Here is a 20927-nt window from a genome sequence, read left to right as displayed (position 1 = left end):
CTGGGGGATCACTGCTGCCTGCTCCTCCATCTGCTGCACTTCCACCAGTGACAGCATGGCCCAATGATTCATTGAGTCTGGGCGAGGAGATTGTGAAATTAGTCTTTTAAAAGCCACAAAAATGTTATTTTTAAAGTAATTCAGGTATTTCCTGTATATAACACCTGCCGTGGTGATGATGTTAAATATTCTCCCTGAGGCCTGGTGAACTGGTTTGGTGTAATTTGGATTCTGATCTGGATCAGTCACAGGGGAACATCAGATTTATGCTGCTCCTGTATCCCCTGGATGTCAGCAGGCCAGGAGCTTGCAGGATATTGTGTTTTCAGTGTTCCTGCCACGTTCCTGAGCTGGAGATGGAGACATCAGGGGACGTGTGGGGAGCAGCTCCCTCTGTGCCACCGGCAGTGACTCAGCCTCTCCCCACAGCCGCTTCTCCAGGAGCAAATTCAGCTCAAGGAATGGGGAGAAGTGGAGTTTTACTGCCTGATTCTGCCCATAAAGTCACGTTTTCCTCAAGCCAGGTCCTCATCAGGAGCGTGTGGGGCCAGAGAAGAACTCGTTTCCATAGGTGTGTGAGCCAGCCTTGCCGTGCTGCTGGCAGAAAACCCAGCTTAATAAGACTAAAAATATCATTTCTTTCCTCGAACAAGTTCAACTGGGAGATGAAATTGGGGCCTGGGACTGAGGGATGTTTGCTTTAAAAGGGCATTTTGGAGCTTGTGGCATCTCCACAAGCCCAGGCCTCAAAGCCAGGAGTGACATCCCAGAACTTCTGCCCCAAAGCCTCCCTGCCAGCACACAGCTGCGAGCACTGTTTGATGTATAATCCTGAAGTTAATTAGGAATTTCTGGAGCTCTGGGACAAGCTTCATTACAAGAATTAAAAATCTAAATCTTCAGCAGGAAATTGAAGCTCTGGGAAACGGTCAGTTGGTAAAAATGGCTCTGCTGGTAAAAAGGGAGCAGGGAGTAAATCCTGAGCTCATTTTCCTGACTGAGGGCAGGAGAAAGGGAAAGATTTGGTGCTAAGCTCGAGGTCCTCCAGGTCCCTCTCCCAGGGCTGTAGCTCCTCTCCTGTGAAGGAAACCTCCAATGGTCCACGAGAGCTTCTCCTGTGAAGGAAACCTCTCTGTGCTCAAACTGATCCATGACTGAGAACAAGCTCAGAACTGGAAGGGAAGGAGGGACCCGCAGCAGGAGTCGTTTGCACGAAGTGAACTCCAGCAATATTCCCAGATGGATCAGTCAGATCCAGCAGTTCTATCCCCACAGGGCAGAGCTGCTGAAATGTCTCTCTCCTGCTGGTCCCCTGCCAAACATCAGAAGCACTTTTCATGCAGAGCAGTTCAACAAAACTGACAGTGTGAAGTGAGGGGAGGCCAAGGATGAATGAGAAGGGCACAAGATCTAAAACCCACTTGGAGCTGTTGAATTTCCCCCCAAGGAAGCAAGGAAAAGCTGCTTCTGCTTATTCTGGTTCATTTGGTTCCGTTCTTCAGCTTTTTCCCTTAAAAATCTGCATTTTACTTTAAGACAAAGCTGCAGAAATTGGAGGTGGTGCTGAGCTCTGTTCCCCTTCTCCTTGGGCTCATTCTGTTTGTTTATTGTTATCTCCTGAGCTCCTGTCAGCTCAATGGGAGCAAAGGCATTGTCAGGTTTTCATTTCCTCACATGGACACTCCTCTCCCAAAACCACAAAAAGCAGCTTGGATTTTAGGGACAGAAATGGCAGAAAGGAGCAGTTATTATGTTCTGTAACATTTTGCCTCCTAATCCCCTCATTCCTCACCAGCCCCTGCAGACTATTTTTCCTCATGCCATTTGATTGGGAAAAAAATCTCTAAACTATTCCTAGTCACTTGAGAAAATAGCTGTCTGTGTATTTTGGGCATTGATGTAAAAGTGATGTACATTTTCCATCTCTCCATTAACCCACACCCTCATCCCAGAGTTACCCGAGCCTTGCTGCCTCTGTCCTTTCTTCCTCTGCTCTTTATGGGACATCCTGAAATTTTTATTTCTCTCAGGGCTGCTGGTACCACTCGGAAAGCTCAATTAACACAACTTTTTTCCTTGTGCCCAAGGATTTTTTTATTTTTTCCCTGGAATCTCTGTCCTCCTCAAGCCCTTTTAGTCATGGTTTAGTGAGTGCACCCTGAAAGTTTTACACACTTTTGCAGAAGGACCATGAAACTGAAACCTACTGGGCTTTTGTGCATGGCTAGGAGCAGAGCAACAAGAAATGGCCCAGACAGAGGCTGGGGGTGAAAAGTGGGGCCTTATCTGTCTTTGTGATTTTAACCTAGAAAGATTCCTTCCCTGTTGAAGGGAGAGAACATTGGGAAGCTGTGGGAAGTGCAGGAAGATCTTTGGAGCCAGGAGGAGATTGTGTTAATACCAAACTTTGAATTCTTCTTTAATACAGGATGAGGTACTGACAAATCTGAGCATCTCAGTTTGAAAAGAACATGAGGAATCTGCACTTCTCTGTCCCTTTGGACACTGCAGATCACACTCTGAACTTTGAGCAGGGAATTTGGAGATGCTCAGAGGCTCCTCTTTCCCCCCCTGTCAGGATTTGCACTGCACTCACCTTGTTTGAAGGTGGGAAGAACCAAGCAGGGCTATTAACAATATGCCTGAAATATCATTTCAAAGCATCCTCCTTCCTCCTGCTGTTGCCTCCTGGAATAAAGCTGTAGTTAGTCAGTCCTTTCCTCCAGGAACACAGATGCCAATGCAGGGAAGGGGATTTAGAGGAGATGAGAAAGGTTGAATAAATGTCTCATTTAGGGCCTGATTGTGCTATTGTTATTCATGAAGAGTCATTGCTTATTCCCACCAGGACCTGCTCTTGGATTAGCCTTGGCCTTAGCAGAAAAGACCTCAAAAAGTCATTTTTGGCATGAGAGCTCCCCAGCACTGAGGCCTGGAGAGGCTCCTGGAGCAGGGGCTGGGCAGGGTTAAAGGAATAAAGCAGGGATTTATTAAAAGCCCTTCCAAGGATGCACCTTGGGCACTGCAAGAGCCCGGCCCGGGCTGCACCCAGGATGGGCCCTGGCTCAGGAGTTTCACCCTTGGATCAGTTCTGGTCCATTTCCAGCTTGGGGTGAATTGTGCAATTCCAGCTGCAGGTGATGCAGTCCCATCCTCCCAGGCTGCTCTCCTCAATTCCCTGCTGGTTGCACTTTTTGGGCCTGGAGCTGCAGCGCTGTCCTTGCTGTGGGGCTGGAGAAGGATTGTTGTGTGTGCCTGAGCTGTGAGGAGACCCTGCTGACACTTTGTGTGGAGTTCAGAGTTCTGCACCAGTGCAGAGGCTGGAAAATAACACAGCTCAAAGTGCAGCAGGGCCAGAGCTGCTGCACAGGGCCAGGGTGAGCCTGAGCTGTCCCTGAGAGCCCCTGCAGGGACTGGCACCTCCACAAGCAACACAACATCTCCAGAATTCCAGAGGGAAATGAGAGGAGCTGATCAAGCTCCTGAGTCATTCCTGCAGGTGCTAAACCATATCTGACTGCTCCAGTCAAATGATTGCTCCCATCATCTCTCACCCAAAAATCCATCGCTGCTGGGGATGGATGCTGGGAATTCAGCTCCTCATTATCCTCAAATGCCTCTGCATTAAGTCAAAAGGGAAACATTTCTTCTTTTTTTTCTCTCTGAGCAGGAAACTGGGGAAGTTCTGAAGCAGCAAAGGTTGTGGCAGCAGCTGTCACAGAGCCCAGCCAGGCACACACTCCACGGTTTTCCTGAAAACAAGGAAGCTGTGAAATCTCAGGGAAATGCAAAGCCCACCTTGCAGGTTCATCAAGCCCAATGCTAATTGAGCTCATGGACGTGGGGCTTGGGGCCAGGTGGGGATGGGGCTCTGCTCCCAGGAACAGGGACAGGAGGAGAGGGAACGGCCTCAGGCTGGGCCAGGGCAGGCTCAGGGTGGACAGCAGCAGGAATTTCCCCATGGAAAGGGAGCTCAGGCACTGGAAGGGGCTGCCCAGGGAGGGTTGGAGTCCTGGAGGTGTCCAGGGAAGGGCTGGAGGTGACACTCAGAGCTCTGGGCTGGGGACAAGGTGGGCATCAGGCACAGCCTGGACTCTTTTCCAGCCTTAGGGATTCTGGGATTCAACAGAAACAAAGAGGAGCCTTCAACAAGCAAAAATCCCTGGGCATGTGGCCAGGAGAATGTGTGTGTGATCCCTGTGGCATCCCTGCTGCAGGAGCACAGAGCCAGCCCTGGCTCGCTCTGCTGAGCTTGGCTGGGACATCCCAGCTTTTGTGAGATCTGTGCTGGGGACAGCCTTTGGTTGCTGCTGTGAAATCCTGGGGAGGAATTCCCAGATATTCCCACAGGACTTTACACCCCTTTTATAGGATGTAACAGCCCTGTGGAGCTTCCCTCACCGGGGATATTCCAGAGCAGCCTGGACACAATCCTGTTCCCTGAGCTCTGCTCCCTCCCAGCCTGAGCCATCCTGGGATTCTGGGATTCTCTGCTAGAGGGAACCACACTGATCTCCAAAATATTTTGGATAATTGAGCAGGAAAGGCTCGACAGAAGGACCAGATTCCTGGTCAAGTGTTGAAAGGCTTTTCAATCTATCTTGGACCTAAAAAACCCCAGAATAAGGAAGTTTTTACAGTGTGGTTTCTTTGTTTCCTCTGCTGCTGCTCTGCTGTGATTTAAGAAGTTTTTAATCTCACTGCTCAGTCCTCTCAGGCTGCTGTCTGTGACAAACCAGTCCATTCCCATGGAAATTCTCGTGCCTGGAGTGTGGAGTCAGTCCAAGCCTGGCAGGAACAGGGCTCACAAAGACTGAGAGAAATCCCAGGTTATTGGATTTGCTAATTCATTGCACTTTCATTTGCTAATTAACAAGCTCGAGGGATCGAAGGAAAGCCACCACCTGATAAAGATTCTGACCCTTTGCTGCTCCAAGGGAAAAGATCCTTGTTTGCTGTTTATTTGATATAATCCAAATTACTCTGTGGTTGCTGAGCTGAATTTTGGAGTCGTGGGTCAAATTCTTTGTGCAGGCCAATTCTGAATTATCCATCCTGCAAAATCCTTCGTGCAGGGCTGCAAAGCTGTCACTAAACACGGAATAAAATATTCCCTTTAGTCACACTGCACCAACTACTGCACATTTCCCTGCCATGAAGCAATTTCTGCTTTCCTGGGAGATGGGAACCTCAGTGGAGGCCAAAGAACACCTGGAATTGTCCTGAGGGAGAAAAAACGAGCTGATTGGCAGCTCAGAAAGAGCACACAGGTCACAATTAAGAATCTTGGTGTATTAATGAAGGAATTTTAGTCCTGTTGGCATTCAGAGCTAACTGGCTCCAAGTGAACTCTGTTCCTTCCAAGCAGAGTCTTTGCTAAGATGGATAAAACAGACAGGAGGTGTTTTTTTCCCTTCTTTCCCCTCTTTTCTCTCTTTTATTCCCACAGCTGCTCCGTGCTTTGCTGTGAAATCTGACTGAGCCATCTGGGCTTGTGTTTCCAAACTGCCACTGCAGAGGAACACTCAGGCAGGATTTGCTTTTCCAAATCCACCAGAGCTCATCCAAAGGGACAAACGTGTGAGGAGGAGGCTGAACTGCACATCAGAGCAGCCCTGCTCGCTGGTAAATCCCACCCAAGGACCAGGAGCAGCTCTTGGAAGGATAAATCTCCCTCAGTGATCCCTGCCAATAAAATGAGCTGTGAGTTACTGATTGACTGAGTCACTAAGCAGGCTGAGGGCCTGAAATGTTTTCTTGTTCTTAGACAGAAAACTTCATAAATTCAAAGTATTTTTTACTTAGGTGGCAAAATATGCTTTCATAACACTTGAAATGCAAACTGACAAAGGGTTAATAGAGAAATACAAGATTTTGTTTGAAACTCAGATTAATTTCACTCCTTGGAGTGGGACTCGGTTTTGAAAACTGCAGAGCCGTGATTTCCAAAGCTCGGATTCCTGGTAAAAACTCCCCAATCCCAATATTCATTAGCAGCTTGCCAGCTGTGCAGATCCTGTTGGAACAGCTGGGATCAGTCCCTGAGCTCCTGAGCATTTTCAGTGAAATTGTGTGGGCTTTCAGGAAGGCTCTGAATAATGGCACCAGTAAATACTTCACAGTTCAATAATGCCAGTGCTGAACTGAGCTGTTCCTGTGTGGAAGGAGACACACAGCAATGGTTTTTGGGGTGTGAACATTTATCTGGCTCTGAAACAGAGCAGTTTGGGACAGGCAAAGGAGGAGCTTCAAGTCTTGTGTGTGACCCTGGGTGTGCTAATGCCAAGGCAAGAGAGATTCTGGCACCAGCCTGTGGATTTGTGTGGAAAAGGTTTCCAGGGAGAAGGTCTGGAGCAAATTCTCCAGGACTTCGGGCCTGGGGATGGTTCTGATTGCATTTCTGACTGTTACTGATGAGAAATAAAATCAGGCAACTACCAAAATCAGCTGCTCCAAGCACTCTCCTGGGGTTTGGGTGCTTTAAACAACCTCCCTGATAAAATGAGACACATCGAGTGCATCGGCCTTGTGGTGCTGCTGAAATCTTCTTTTCCTTGGCCTCTTCTGGTGCCCTGAGGTTTCCTGGAGATTCCCACGGTGTTGGGAAGAGATGCAGACACATCTGGATCAATCCCTTTCCATGCAAACTCACAGGATGTCCTTGCAGTCTGTAATTTTGAGATTTTTAGGTCCCTTCCAACACAAAGCATTCCCTGATTCTGTGATATGGAATGAGCAATTAGGTACAAAAATGTCTTTTTGAAGCTCACTTTGGCCACGGTGCCAAACAGGATATTTCACTCATTTTTCCCCTACCCCTTCCATATCAAAATATTCTTAAAATGTACTTATTTCTTAAGTTCAAACTCTGTAAAAATGCCTCAACAGATGAAAACTAGACACAAATTAAAGACATGAGCCAAGGAATTCTAGAGACAATATAGACATTAGTGTCTGCTTATTCCAGGCAGGGGACATTTTCTTGTTTCCCTTTGATGGATTGAGGGTTTTTCCCCCGATCACAATCGAGTATAGAAGATGTTAGATTGAAATTAGAATAAATTAGCTTGCAGCACCCATCAGTTTATCACCAGAGTGAGATTGTTAACCAATGATTCAGATTGATGGGTTTGCAGCAGAACCTGCTACAGAAAGGAAAGGCAGAGAGAAAAGAAAGAACTATTTTAAAGGGAAAGCATTTCTCCTCAGCAGACAACAGAGAAATTATTTAAACCATTCCCTAATCTGAAATTTATATTCCCTCGTAGGGCTATTAAGAAAAAATGACAAGAAGGGCTAAATTGATTTTAATCCCTGAAGTTTCCCTTTGGGATGTTCCCTTCCCAAAGCACACAGTCAATATTCAGACACTGCCCTGAGCCTGCTGTGACTGACAGTCCTGAGACAAACATTTCTAAAGTGGATTTAGCCAAGTTTTCTTCCAGTGAGTTTCTGTTTCACCTCCCAGGGATTTTAACAATTTAAATGTGGCTCTTCCCATTGAAAATGCTGATTTATGTACTTTTAAAGTAATATCCAAAAACTTTTGTAAAGTTAGGAAATCTAACCTTGCATGTCTCAGTGTGGGTTTAAAATCCATTTTCAGATGATTTTTGGTTTTGAAGCCAGTTGAAATCTGTTTCAATGGAAAAGCAGAGAGCTCTTCTAGAACAGAACCAACAGCTTTGCTTACAGCAAACACCACATCAGAGGTTTGTCCATCCAGTTGTTCCCTCTCCAAGCCCAGGAACTCTCTCACTCCTTGTTAATGAACTGCAGGAAGAAGGAAAAATCAGCCTTAGCCAAACAATAAACATCTGGATTGCTCATGGCCTCAGCAATTCTCACTAGAACTAGCCACTAACAGTTCCCAGAAGAATTAGATTTACAATGTTTTTCTTCCTAATGTTTCTTTCTTTCCCATCTAAAACTTGTGCTAATGGATTAATGCCTAATAAATAAATTCTCCTGGAGGCGATGATTAATCAGTTTTGGGTTGCTCAGACATTTTGGTTGAGCAACGTTTACTGAAGGGAAAGGTCCTGAAAATCCTGTGTTTGAGCTGAGCTCTGCTGCAGGACCTGGTGCCAGAGTCTCCTTTGGCAGAACCCCCGTGCAGGTTGAAATTCCAGCTGCAGCAAAGCTGCAGAGTTCAGGGAACCACAGAATCGTGGAATTATCCAGGTTGGAAAAGCCCTCCAGGATCACTGAGTCCAGGCTGTGCCTGATGCCCACCCTGCCCCCAGCCCAGAGCTCTGAGTGCCACCTCCAGGAATTCCTTGGACACCTGCAGGGATGGGCACTCCAAACCTCCTGATTTGCTTTACAAGATAAACTCTGAGAATTCCCTCCCTGTTTTCCATTCAGGAGTCAGAGTAGCTCCATATTTTCTGCTTTGAGATGTTTTGCTGTTCTACAGCTAAATATATCCACTGAACACAGGAATTACTTTGAACAACAGAAACATTTAATCACTAAAGATGATAAAAACACAGTTTTCTGTCCCTCTCCTCATTGCAGAGAAATTAGAGTTGGAAAGAACTTGAAAGCCGAAGAGTTTCTCTCCTTTACAAATGAATTCTCCTGGCCCTGTGAGACTTTTCTCTGCATTATATTTACTGCTGTTTTATCCCAAAGGAGATAAAGGTGTCATAAATTACAGAGTCCCAGCACTTAGTCTGGAGGATAATTGCTGAAGTCTCCTGTGTCAGGAAGATTTTCCCAGCCCTGTCACCAAAAAGTCTGTGGGATTAATCATCAATCATTAATCATTAATTGGCACAGCAAATGTCAGAAATAGAAACACACCAAGCTTTGCTCCTTTTTTCACTCTTTCTGTTGATAATGCAAAGTAATTGAATCAAACTATTTGACAGACACTGATTGTCCCTTGGGGTTGTTACGGATCAGTGTTCCCTAGGCAAATCCTGGATCTCTCAGGAGATACTTCCAGAGTCCCCACCCCACTGGTTTTTCAGGTTGCCAGAACCTTTTATGGTTTTTTTAATACCCTGGGACACCTTCCACTATCCCAGGTTCCTCCAAGCCCCGTCCAACCTAGCCTTGGACACTTCCAGGGATGGAAAATGCTCTTATTCAAATAAATGCAAAGCAATCCTCATTTAGTTTGTAAATCTCAGCCAGGAACCTGCACTCCCCACAGTTCCTCAGTTTCTATGGATTTGACCTTGGACTCTCCCATTCCACAGGAGTTCACCCATCTTTTCTTGGCTCCTCTTGGGGAGGTGGCTGGAGCAATCTGTTACCAGGAATCCTCCAGGAGAAATCCTGCTCTGACTCCAGACCGTCAGGCTGGGGCCATTCCCAGCTCAGTCCCCAACGCTCCCAGCGCTGCCAGTCTGTGCCCCAGGTTTTGGGAATGGGACAGTTTGACTTTCCCTGTGAATTTTATACATAAATATTAAAAAAAACCCTCTCCCACTGGCTGTGCTCTCCACCATCATCACAGGAATTATATCAGGGTCGGGTTTGAGCACTCACAGGTGGCAGCAGTGAAAGACCAGAACTCCCAGTAAAAGGAGCTGATTCCACTGGGGGTCTGGCTGAGCTCCTGGTGCCCACCAGCACTTCCCAGCTCCCCAGGGAGGGTTATCCCAGCCTGCTCCAGCAAGGATCACTCAGAGCTGGGGTGCTGAGAGCTTTCCCTGTCACTAACTGGTAACTGCTCCCAAATTTGCAGAGCCCAGGTAATGCCAGCCCTGGGGCTGGCTGAGCTCTCAGCAAAGACTCCCAATGAAACTCCAATAGAACAGCTCAGCTCGGGGCTGGAACAACAATCTACTGCATCCCGAGAAATTATCTCCTTTAAAGGTGCATATTCCCCCTGTTAATTGAAGAGCAGGCACTGGAAATAAACAGGTAATTGGTTCTGGCTGTAAATGATTTATTGGACATTGTAATAAACAGCACAGCTCTCTCTGCTCCCAGCCCACGGCTTCCCTCACCCAGCTGCTCCTGCCAGGATAATTGGCCTTACTTGCAAATCTATTTGGATTGTACAAGATTATCTGTTAATGCTGGGAGATGAAATGTCATAAAATGAGAGGTGTTTTTCAGGAACACTTGAAAGTGTAGCAGCTGAAGTGCTGCAGTGGTGCAGCTGTAAACACGAGATGTTGCCTTGAAGGGAGAGTCTGGAATGTTTTTATTGATGCTAAAAGCTTCCCCGTGGTTTCAAGTCAAGTGTTATGACTCAGCAAAGGATCTCATCCCAAATCATTTCAGCACCTCCAGATTGTGCCAGAAAATGACCACGGGACCTGTGGTTCCCTGGATCAAGGAGAGCCACAATGCACATACAAACACCCAGAAATGCTCCCCGCTTTTAAATTGCTGGCTTTCAGCTGCCCCACTCTGTGCTCTCTTTAGAAATCAGACAGGAGAGATGGAAATGTGTCCTGGCTCCAGAATGCTCTCAGGAAATGTCTTTGCAGCTGAGGAACTGCAGCATTTCTGCTGCATTCAGGGTGGCTCAAAGAGACACTGACTTTAGCTCTGGAGAAAGGCACATCGATTTAGGGGAGAAAAGAAAGGGGTGGAAATGTGTTCAGTGGATTTTCCAGGGCCTTTTTCACTCATCCCCCTGTGTGTTTTCATGAGATGCCAGTAAAGGACTGGGAACCAGGGCACAGGGTGACAGCAGGGCCCACCCAGCCCAGAGGGAAACATCCGAGAGGAAACTGAGAGTCTGCACTGGCCAATATTCCAGAAATCCCCTCTGCCACAGAAATCCCAGTGAAATCCCACCCCGACCTGAGGGAATCAGAGCATGTCTGAACATCCTCTGAACATGTTCTCCCACGTGCTGCCTGCCCACAACTCTCCACAGCAGCTTTCCAGCTGTTCTGACCCTTTCCTGCTGTGTAAGTCCAGCGAAAAGATGAGGAATTCTTGCTAGGAAAGAGCAGAAAGTCACGGATGCCGGTAGGAATTGGGAATTCTGAGCAGAGCACCCACAAGTCCCGACTCTGGTGGAGCATTCCTGGTTTCTCAGCCCAATAAAGAATATTTTCAGCTGAATTATTTCACAGGAAACACAAATACAAATGTGCCACCAGCCAGGGAAACAGATGGATTTGGTATCAATCCTACAGCTGGAGAGTCCTGTAGCCCAACATTGCTGCAGTTGTTTCCAATTATTTATTGAAAACTGCAGGCTTGCACCTGGAAAATCACCAAAGCTGAAACACAACTTTATCACAGAAATATCTTTTTTTTCCCCCTCTCGTTTTTAGAATATATTTAAGGATTTGGATGAATCCCAGGAAATTTAAATCCTTCTGTGTCCCCCAAAAGATGGAGCAATGGTTCTCAAGGCACATCTTCACCCCAAGGGAATAAAATGTTTTATTTATCCTGGGGGCTCATGCCCACAGAGCCTCCTTCCTGCCCTGCTGATATTCCCAAAAGCCCATGAAAATGTGGTTATTTTTCATGGGTTGAATCACACAACTCAAATCATCTCTCTCTGCCAGCTTGAGAAGAAAAACCCCAAGGCCATCTCTCCCTAACCACTGTGATTATAATGCAGTTCCAAATTAGTGCATCAAAAGCCAATAAAAGGACACGAACAAGACAGAATGCCAGCCCAGAAATCCATAAATCCTTGAAAAATAGCAGTGCTCAACAGCTGTCCAGGTTTAATTTTCAAATAAACAGGAGGACATGTCACCTCTTGTTCTGCTTAGCATTGATTTAATGATTGAATATTCATTTAAATCATTTAATTTCCAGAACTTTTAGGTCCATCAGCTGTTGCCAGAGCTCAGGCAGTCCTGGGGCTCAGCTCACCCAGGGATCAATCCAGGGCCACTCTACAAAACAATTAATTGGGGATGATTGATTGATTGACTGATTGATTAATTGGGCCCTGCCTGCTGCACACACTAATTCTGGACCATTTAAAGCTCATGAGGCTTTCTGCTGAGATTCATTGATTTCACAAGGTAATAAAATCATGCCTGGGTGTTCAGCCAAGAGCAGAGAATGGATGGAAGGAAGGGGAGATCGAAATAATGTCAGAGTGGGAAGGGAGGAGTTGCAATGCCCTGTTCCTGCTCAGATTGGCCCCAGCTGCCCCTTCCAGTGGCAAAATGTGGGAATTGTCTTCAGTTTGTGGCTTGGCAGCTCTTGTGTCTTACAAATGACATGAAACATGAAATAACAACAACCACTCTCTTCTCAGCATTCCACAGGACCTGATGACTCAGGATGCTTGGAGAATAAACACCATCTCCATTCAATAACAAACAGGTGAATCTGGAATATCAACCAGCCCCTGGATGTGGGAACTTTGGGAAAGCATCCAGCTCTCTCTCTTGCTGGAATCTATGGAATTATTTTGTCTCATGAACCAAAGCTTCCCTCGTGCTCAGGTTGGAGTGCCAGGGTTGACTTCAGAGCCTGTTGAGCCCCTGCTCTGCTCCTCTCCACCTCCTTGGAAGATGATTTCTCTCTCCACAACTTCCTGCCCCAATTCCAGCTTCCCATCCCATATATTTTTGGAACAACCACTCCAAATTCCACCAAATTACTTGGAAGGAGCTGATAAATGCCAGGGAGAAAAGCATCTCTGCTCTGAGCTCTGGCTTGGAAACTCTTTTGTTTTCCCTGCCATGACTCTGATTTCTGCCCCAGCTCCAGCAGCTGGCTCCTCATTGTCCTCTCCCAGCAGAGCCAAACATTTCCTCTTTGGAGATGGGGTCATGCTGAAAAGTCTCTTCCACACTTCTGCTGCTTGGAGTTCATTGGAAATGGAACTTATTACCTGGCACACCCCTGCTTCCCAATTAGACAGTCCCTGCAACTCCAATTAAACTGCTAATTGATGTCATTGCCCTCAAATTACCGGCTACAAATAAAAAGGGAAAATACAGGAGATTCAGAATTAAAGATAGCAGCAGGTTTTCATTTCCAGTCTGGTGTTTGTGTCCTTTCAGGACAACTTTACTATCCTGGCTGAGTGCCCCAAGAATAGATGCCCTGATTTATTTTATTAATGATCCCATTGTCTTTGTGTGCTCTGAAATACTCTGAAATACTCTGAGGTACTTTCTCAAGAAAAGGTTGAACAACCAAGTTTAAACAGGACTCCTGAGCCTGCCTTAGATGTTGGAGCTGGAATTCCTTAAAGCCTGACAGAAAATAATATTTCTCAACCTCTTCCTCTATAAAAACCCTCTTTGAAGGAGAAAAAAAATAAAAATCTATCACTTGTCTTGTGCAAATAAAACTAATTTTCTTTTCTAGTTTGTCAGGTTTATTTTTGCCCATCCTGTTTCTCTGTGGCTGCATGCTCAGGAGTGGAAGGAAAACCAAGAACGAGGTGGACAATGAATATGGATCATAAAGGAAGGTCCAAGATGTTGAATACTCCCTTAATTCCATATATGTGCTTTTAAATTAAACTTACAGTAAACATTGAAGTTAGCTCAGAATATGGACTTTAGCTGGGCCTGGGGATGTGCACAAATAGCTCTGGATCCTGCTGGGAATGTGCCTGGAGGGATTGGAGCAAAGGCAATGCTGTGATTCCCACCACAGGGCTGGGGCAAAGCTCTGCTCTCCCACCCTGCTTTGGCCTCTCCAGTCCTGTGAGGGCACTTCCCTCCCTCCTGAAGAGGATATTTAATTATAGCTGGGTATTTTGAGTTCAGGAGAGAGGAATGAGGGGAGAAGGAAAGAGCTTTAAAGATAAAACAATGCCCCTTTGTTTATGTTTTTAATATGGGAATTCTCCTGCCTTGCTCTGAGGAGCTCTAATTTAAAGGGACATCTGGATGTAAAACAAACAAGGAAAAAGGGTCTGGGAAAGTGGAAGAGATGCTGAAAGCACTGTCACAGGCAGGGAGCTTTTCCCAGTGGGACACAGGGAAGCTGAGGTAGCATTGCTGATTTATTTAGGGAATTATTGGGAGATGAAAAGCAGGAATAGAATCAAACAAGTGCTGGGGATGAGGTTCTGCTGATCACAGGCACGGGAGGGGGGGTCTGGGAAGGACAAAACAAAGGTTTTCCATGGAAATGTGTCCTATTCCAGGTGTTCCCTGCTCCACAACATCCACCCTGCACACAGGGAGGGCACAAACCCCTGCATTTTCCTCTTGGATTCCTCTTGGAAGGGACTGGAGTTCAGACTGAACCTCTTCACTTCAAAATTTGGAAGCTGCTATTAATGGAAATGATGGATCCCGGTGTTAGAGTGGGAATTACACAAAGTTCACGTTGCCTTTGTCTTTTCTAATGAAATTACTGGGAGTAATTGGCTGTACAAGACCTTCCTTAATCATCTCAACCACCCCACAACAGAGCTTACTCTGCTGGAATCCACAGAACTGTCCCTGCCTTTGGATCCTGCGTAATAAATTGCAGGAGCTGGCAATAAATAAGTTTCAAAGAGGTAAAAATAGGCACAAACCTGCAGCACTGCCAGGCTGGGAACACAACACAGACTATTTCACAATAGAGTTGCTGTTGCAGAATCATAAAATTATTATTAAAATTTTATCTGGGAGGCTTTATTCTCCTTTCACCTCTGCTACAAAAGCACCAGAAGCAGATGCAATAAACAGGATGAATATTTATCCCTTTAGTTCCTTTATCTATACCTGGACATCAACCTTTTCTAATAAAATTACAACACAAATGTGGTTAAGTCCCAAGATATAAAGTGATGGAGACAGTGACTGTGTGTGTGCACAATGCTGGGCTAGATAAGAACTTAAGGTCTCAGAACTTCAACCTGAATTTTATCCAGAGTTAATTTCCTTTAATCACATTCAGTCCCATTCTCAGCAACTCCAGCTGGGTTTCTCTATAGCTGGGACGCTCTGAGAATCAGTTTAGAGATGTCTCTTGTACTGAAAGAGAGAAAATGGGCAGCTTCCCATCCTAATAACAGCAATGACCTAAAGCTGTCCATTATAGCCAGGAGCTGCTGAATTCCCTTGAAGGGGAGCAGCTCATTTCCAAAATTCAGCTCCCACTCAGGATGTGCAGACACAGGGAGAGGAGAGCAAAGCTCAGCCCAGTGCAGGCTGGGCCATTCCCATCAAACATTCCACAAAATCCCCTCCAAGGGCTGGGACCAGAGTCCTCATCTGGGGCTGAAATAGCTCAGTGCAGGGAGCAGAATCGGTGAGCTGAGCAAATCCAGGCTTTGCCTGGGAGGCAGCAGAGCCCTGGGGAGCTGAGAGCAGCTCATCCCTGCTCTGGGATGCTCCCTGGGATCTGCAGGTGTTTCTCAGGAAGGAAATGGAAGGAATTTCCATTTCCAGCCAGAACCTGCTGGTTTTGACAGGGCTCCCCAGGTTCAGTTCCCTGGGCTTGGCTTGGAGGAGGGGATGGACAGGGAGGTGCAGCCTAAGCAGAGCAAAGTGCCCCTTGGAAAAGCCTCCTGAGAAAGCTCCACCAACTCCCTGCTCCAGCCCCACTCATTATTCTATGGAATTTTGCTGCCAAAAATAACCCTGAAAGGGTCAGAAGCCAAGCCAGGGTCCCTCTGAGCACGGCTCACTTGTTCACAGAGCTCTCACAAACGTGCACATCACCCACCAGGCTCTGGATTCACCATATGGAAAAGAAAATCCACTTGTCTGACCTCAAAATAAGCACGAGATGTTTTGCTGCTTAATTTAACTGCCTGCCTCTTCCCTTTTGCATCCTGTAAACACAGATTTAAATTTAGAACAAGGGTGACAGATCAGGCTGGAGAAGAGGGAGGTTCCACATCTCATCCTCAACTTTGCCTCACATAGTTCTGGAATGAGCCAGCTGTTCCTGAGTGTAAATTTGGGATGCAGGGAGCACTGACCCAGAGTAAAGTGTCCCTGCACACACGTGGCCACTGAGGAGAGGGATTGAACTGCTCCACAAAGTGCTCAGGAAATATTGGATTTCCCTGAGGAGAGCTGGGAAAGCTCAGCTGAAGTCCCAGGGGTGAGTGTGGCACAAGTCCCTCTGTCACAGCCTTTGTGTTTCCAACTTTCTTAGGAAAAGAACTATAGAGGAAGGCACGGAAAATATTAAAATTGTGGATTTTGAAACAATTTAGGTGGAAAAGGAGTCTCTTCTCAAGCTGTCTCTTCCAGAAAGGTCATTTTACACCTGCTCAGTGAGGTTGGGCTCGATGCTTTTGGATTTCTCTTCCAGCCTAAAGGATTGTGTGACTGTGACCAAGAAGCAGCACATTCCACATTGTCCTGCAGCCAAGGACATGCTCTGGTCACGTTTTATTTCCTCCCACTGCTGGGAAGAGGAAAGGAAGTTTTCCCACAGGGAATCTTTGAGTGGTGACATTTGTTACCTAATCAGGCTTGGAGCAGCACCACCGATGTGAAATTAAAGAATATCAAAGTTCTGAGATGTAAAAATTCAGTTCGGGATTTTACTCAGATTTGAACATCAAAAAACAGAATGGAAAAGAAGTTTTACTTTCTGAAACATTTCTTATAAACATAACACTCATCCCATTGAGATAGGGCATTGGCCAAAGCATTTTCCTGTTGCCTCAGAGACAGAAACAGAAAAGTGGAGTTAAATCCCTGTAATATCCACAGAATTATTTTATTTCTTAGTCCCTTAAAACAATCTTGAACTACTTGACTCTGAAATGTATCAGAAAATAGTTGGAAAATACGCTAGCATACTTTGACAATGCAATTTGTTTCTATTTAAAAGATGACATCAATAACACTCCTAATTGATTAACTATTAGGTCAAATGAAGGAACTAAATTATTGTTGAGTATTTCAGTTTTGACAACATCAATTAAGAAAAAATGCTGTATTTCCAAGAAGTAGTTCTAAAAACAAGTTTGACAACAGCTAATTAATTAGCACAGATTGCCTTTATCAAATTAATGCAGGGGTGGGTCTGTCCCAGAGGGTTATTTTAAGTTAAATGCCCATCATGCACGAAATTCCAGCATAAAAGTTATTTCCAGCCTTTCCCAATATCCAGATTAATACAGAATTTACCCAGAAATATTTAAAGCATGTAAAGAACAGCAGGACATACTTTGCCTTTATCCAAAATACTTTATAGCTGTCAGTGCAAATACTCAAAGTCACTCTGAGAGTTGGGGGATGAGAATTCGTTCCCTGCTGTAACAGTGGGTGAAAAATGCTCCTGCTCCAGGGCAAAGGAAATAATTCCAAATTCCAAATTCCAAGGGAGGCAGCTGAGGACAAAGGCAGGGAGAGCAGGGGGGTTTGGGGCTCAGCATTTCTTAGGAAACAACAACTTCTGGTGTGTCCAAAGCCACCGATGGGGCTGGGAAGAGCAGGAAAACCCTGGGGGTTCAGCCAGAGCTCAGCTGAGGTTCTGCAAACACAACCTGATGCCTTCACTTTGAGCTGTGTTATTTTCCAGCCTCTGCACTGGTGCAGAACTCTGAACTCCACACAAAGTGTCAGCAGGGTCTCCTCACAGCTCAGGCACACACAACAATCCTTCTCCAGCCCCACAGCAAGGACAGCGCTGCAGCTCCAGGCCCAAAGAGTGCAACCAGCAGCGAATTGAGGAGAGCAGCCTGGGAGGATGGGACTGCATCACCTGCAGCTGGAATTGCACAATTCACCCCAGGGTGGAAATGGACCAGAACTGATCCAAGGGTGAAACTCCTGAGCCAGGGCCCATCCTGGGTGCAGCCCGGGCCGGGCTCTTGCAGTGCCCAAGGTGCATCCTTGGAAGGGCTTTTAATAAATCCCTGCTTTATTCCTTTAACCCTGCCCAGCCCCTGCTCCAGGAGCCTCTTTAGGCACAAAACCAACTGGGAATTTGGTGCCAGGGAAGTTTTCCTAAAACGTGGCACTGCTGGCAGAATCCAGGGTCCTCAGAACCTTCAGGTTTATCAGAACCTTTTCCATACAAGGCCTTTCTATCAAGCCCTTGAGTATCAATCAGATATTTCAGAGAGATGAGACAGCCCAGGAGGGATCACATTGTTTAAAGCAACAATTGCAGTCTCAGAAGTGCCCAGAGAAATCTGGAGGTGGGAATGGAACCATTTGGGCTTGGGAAGAAGCTCGGGCTGTCCCTGGCCCATCCCTCAGAGCAGCCTTGGATTCGTGGTCAGAGCAATTCCCAGGGCTCTGCCTGCTCCAGGGGGATTCTCCCTCCTCTCTGGGAAAACACTTCTGATTTAAAGGCCAGGTTTGTGAGGTTTCTCCATTCGAACATCCCAGGAAAGGGGAAAGTTCTGGAAGAGCAGAGCCATGCCATGGCTGCCACCGTGGACAGGGAGGATCCTGTGGGAGCTGGAATTGTGGCTTACCTGGGCCAGGAATCTCTGCTTTATCCAGCCCTCAAATGATCCAGATTTATCCATATCAGAACACCTGGAAAAACAGACATCCATCAGCTGAGCAGCAATTAATGAGTGGGCAGCACCTTTTAATTGAGTAATATTAATTATCTTAATAGTCTTTAATTAATGTAATATTAAAAGGAAAATCAGCAACCTGCTTTGCAGAAGGAAATCCAAATAAAGCCTAATGTGCACATAAATAATGTTGTATTTTACAGCCTACCTGGTCCTTGGAGGTTGAAATTTAAAAAGAGGTGGGATCTGTGCAGTATTCCCAAAGAGGGGGGATTCCAGCCCCAGCTGTGACAGATTCACTTTTATTTTATTCTCCCTCTGTGCTGAAAATCCCCAGGTTAACCCAAAGAACAAAGGCAAAGATTCATGAAGACAAGCCAAATAAACTCTTATCAGAAGAGCAGGTCAAGAAACAGTTCCAATGTCTGGCAAGTTCATTTCAACACCAGTTATTTTATTTTTTTACTTCATTAGACAGTGGGGAAGCAAATGGTGTGTAAATTAAATACATTTATTTTAGAAAATTAATTACAAAAATCACTTTCAAATGGGACTAGAGGTAGGTGGAGGATTATCTGATAGAGACAGATGAGACAAAAGCACTGGAATCATTAATGAATCCCCTTAGATTTAATTAAATTAAGACTGTGAAAAAATATGTTAGGAAGAATGGAGAGATTTTGGCTTTTGTCCCAGGAATTTTCCTGGGGGCTTTCCTCTAAGGCCTGATTTGTGGTGTCTGAACACTTCCAAGTCAAGATTCCTGGTGACTTTAGACCCCAATACTTCCTATAAAATAATAAGCTCATGTGCAGCTGATGAAATGATAAAGCCCTGGCATTTCTCTTTGTGCCTGAAGTCAACAGAAAATGCTGGAGACATCAGTGGGAGGATGAAGGAGAGGGAGATTTTTCCTGCTCCAGGGCAAGGCACAATTTATGGTGCCTCCTTTTTGCAGGGCCAGATTCCCTTCATCCCACCCTTTACCTCGCCCAGTGGGGATGCTGTATAAACTCCTTTGGAAACAAATTCCCTCAGAAGTGTTGGAAATAGGGAATATTAATCAGATCAGAACTCCTGTTCCAGCCCAGAGCAACTCATTGGATTTTATCCTGAGCAGAACTCCCCAGACTGGAGGGAATTCAAAGCCACAAACACCAACTCCTAATTGATGACCTTTGAAGGAGAAGAAAGCACCAGATCCCTCAGAAGTTGTTTCAGGATCCCATAACTCTCCCTGATAACATTATTTGCATTTCTTCACTCCTTGATCCTTTATTTATTACACAATTGAAGAGGGGAAAAACAATATTTTATGTGAGCCAAAGGTCACACGAGTTGTCCTGGACCCAGAGGCAGAGCCTGAGCTCAGATTTCTGCCTCACTTGTGCAGAGTGAATCAGGATTTCTTTCCCAGAAAAAAACCCTTTCTGTCTGACAGAGCAACCCAGGGGGTGGGGAAGGAGAACACTTGGTTCTAAAAATAGGTTTTTAATGAGCCATGAGCTGATAAAACTCCTGCTACTACAGAGGAAGGTGCAAGAAATCTTAATATGAGCGTTCTTCTTCTTTCCGAGGTAATTTATACCATGAAGCACAAGGGTCAACTGCTTTTTCAAGTTTGTATCAATTTTTTCAGTCTGATGATATCATTCTTAATATCTGATATATTAATAGAAATCAAATCTTTGGATGTTGTAGCTGAATGTGCTAAAATTGGGAGGCAGCTGTGGGAGCTGTGGGGAATAAAACAACCCATCACATCCAACCCTTTTCCATGAGATAACCAGAATAAAATGTGCACAATACTCTTCCTTTATCAAAAACAGGGACTCCAGGAGCTTGTTTTCAGTGCTGGCTTTAATTCTGAGCCAGATGTGAGCACACCATCAAGGACGAGATGGGAAACTCTTCATGTTTCCTTTGATGAGCTCAGCTTTGTGTCTGACTGAGAGATGCCATCCCAGGGGGAATGAAGGTACCAACATCCTCAGCCCTCCTGACATTCCCAGGGTGCAGATTTTGCTGGAGAGGAGCTTCTCCTGTTTTTACTGCCTTGGAAAAGCAACAGAGCCTCCCCCAGGCTGCCTAAATGAGAGACATTGAGGCTCAGATGAAATTAAGAAGTGTTTGCACCTCCTGGGCTTTAATCTGGAATTTTTTGAAGGAGCTGCAGCTCTGGATGTGCCAGAAAAGTGTTTGGGGTCTGGATCTTCAGCAGTGACACGTCCATTCCTCCTCTGCAGCACCCAAAATCCCAACCCAGGGACCCCAAAGAGCTCCTCAGGCCTGAGGGAGGCGGAGAAAAAGAGCTTCAGCTTCTCTTGGATTTTATTTTTTTAGAATTAGAAACAGCCATAATGAGGTGGCACCTTCTGGCACCACTTAGCATCTTCAAAAATCAATTCCAACCACAACAAATATTTCAAAATTCTCAATTTGCATTTCCATGGAAAGTGCTCATATTTGAGATTCTTACCCTGCACTTCTGCAAACAGTTCAAGGTACAATCAGATCAATCAATAGAATTTCTGCAGCTCACTTTGTGCTCACACAGCAGGTTTTTGTTTTTTTTTTTACCTTC

General features: G+C 45.6%; 1 long non-coding RNA gene across 1 annotated transcript; it reads right to left on the bottom strand.

Annotated features, from left to right (window-relative positions):
- Positions 1–5074: 5074 nt before the first annotated feature.
- LOC147650320 (uncharacterized) lies at positions 5075–18384 on the bottom strand. The gene is made up of 3 exons (XR_015276766.1): positions 18296–18384; positions 7569–7773; positions 5075–6668 (listed from the first exon to the last, which is right to left on the bottom strand). It is a non-coding gene; the product is annotated as an uncharacterized LOC147650320 (long non-coding RNA).
- Between the last annotated feature and the right edge of the window lie 2543 nt (positions 18385–20927).

This window comes from Cyanistes caeruleus, chromosome 15, assembly GCF_971803275.1.
Source record: "Cyanistes caeruleus chromosome 15, bCyaCae1.hap1.1, whole genome shotgun sequence".
Lineage (NCBI taxonomy): Eukaryota > Metazoa > Chordata > Aves > Passeriformes > Paridae > Cyanistes > Cyanistes caeruleus.
This window is presented reverse-complemented; position numbering and strand designations above follow the sequence as displayed.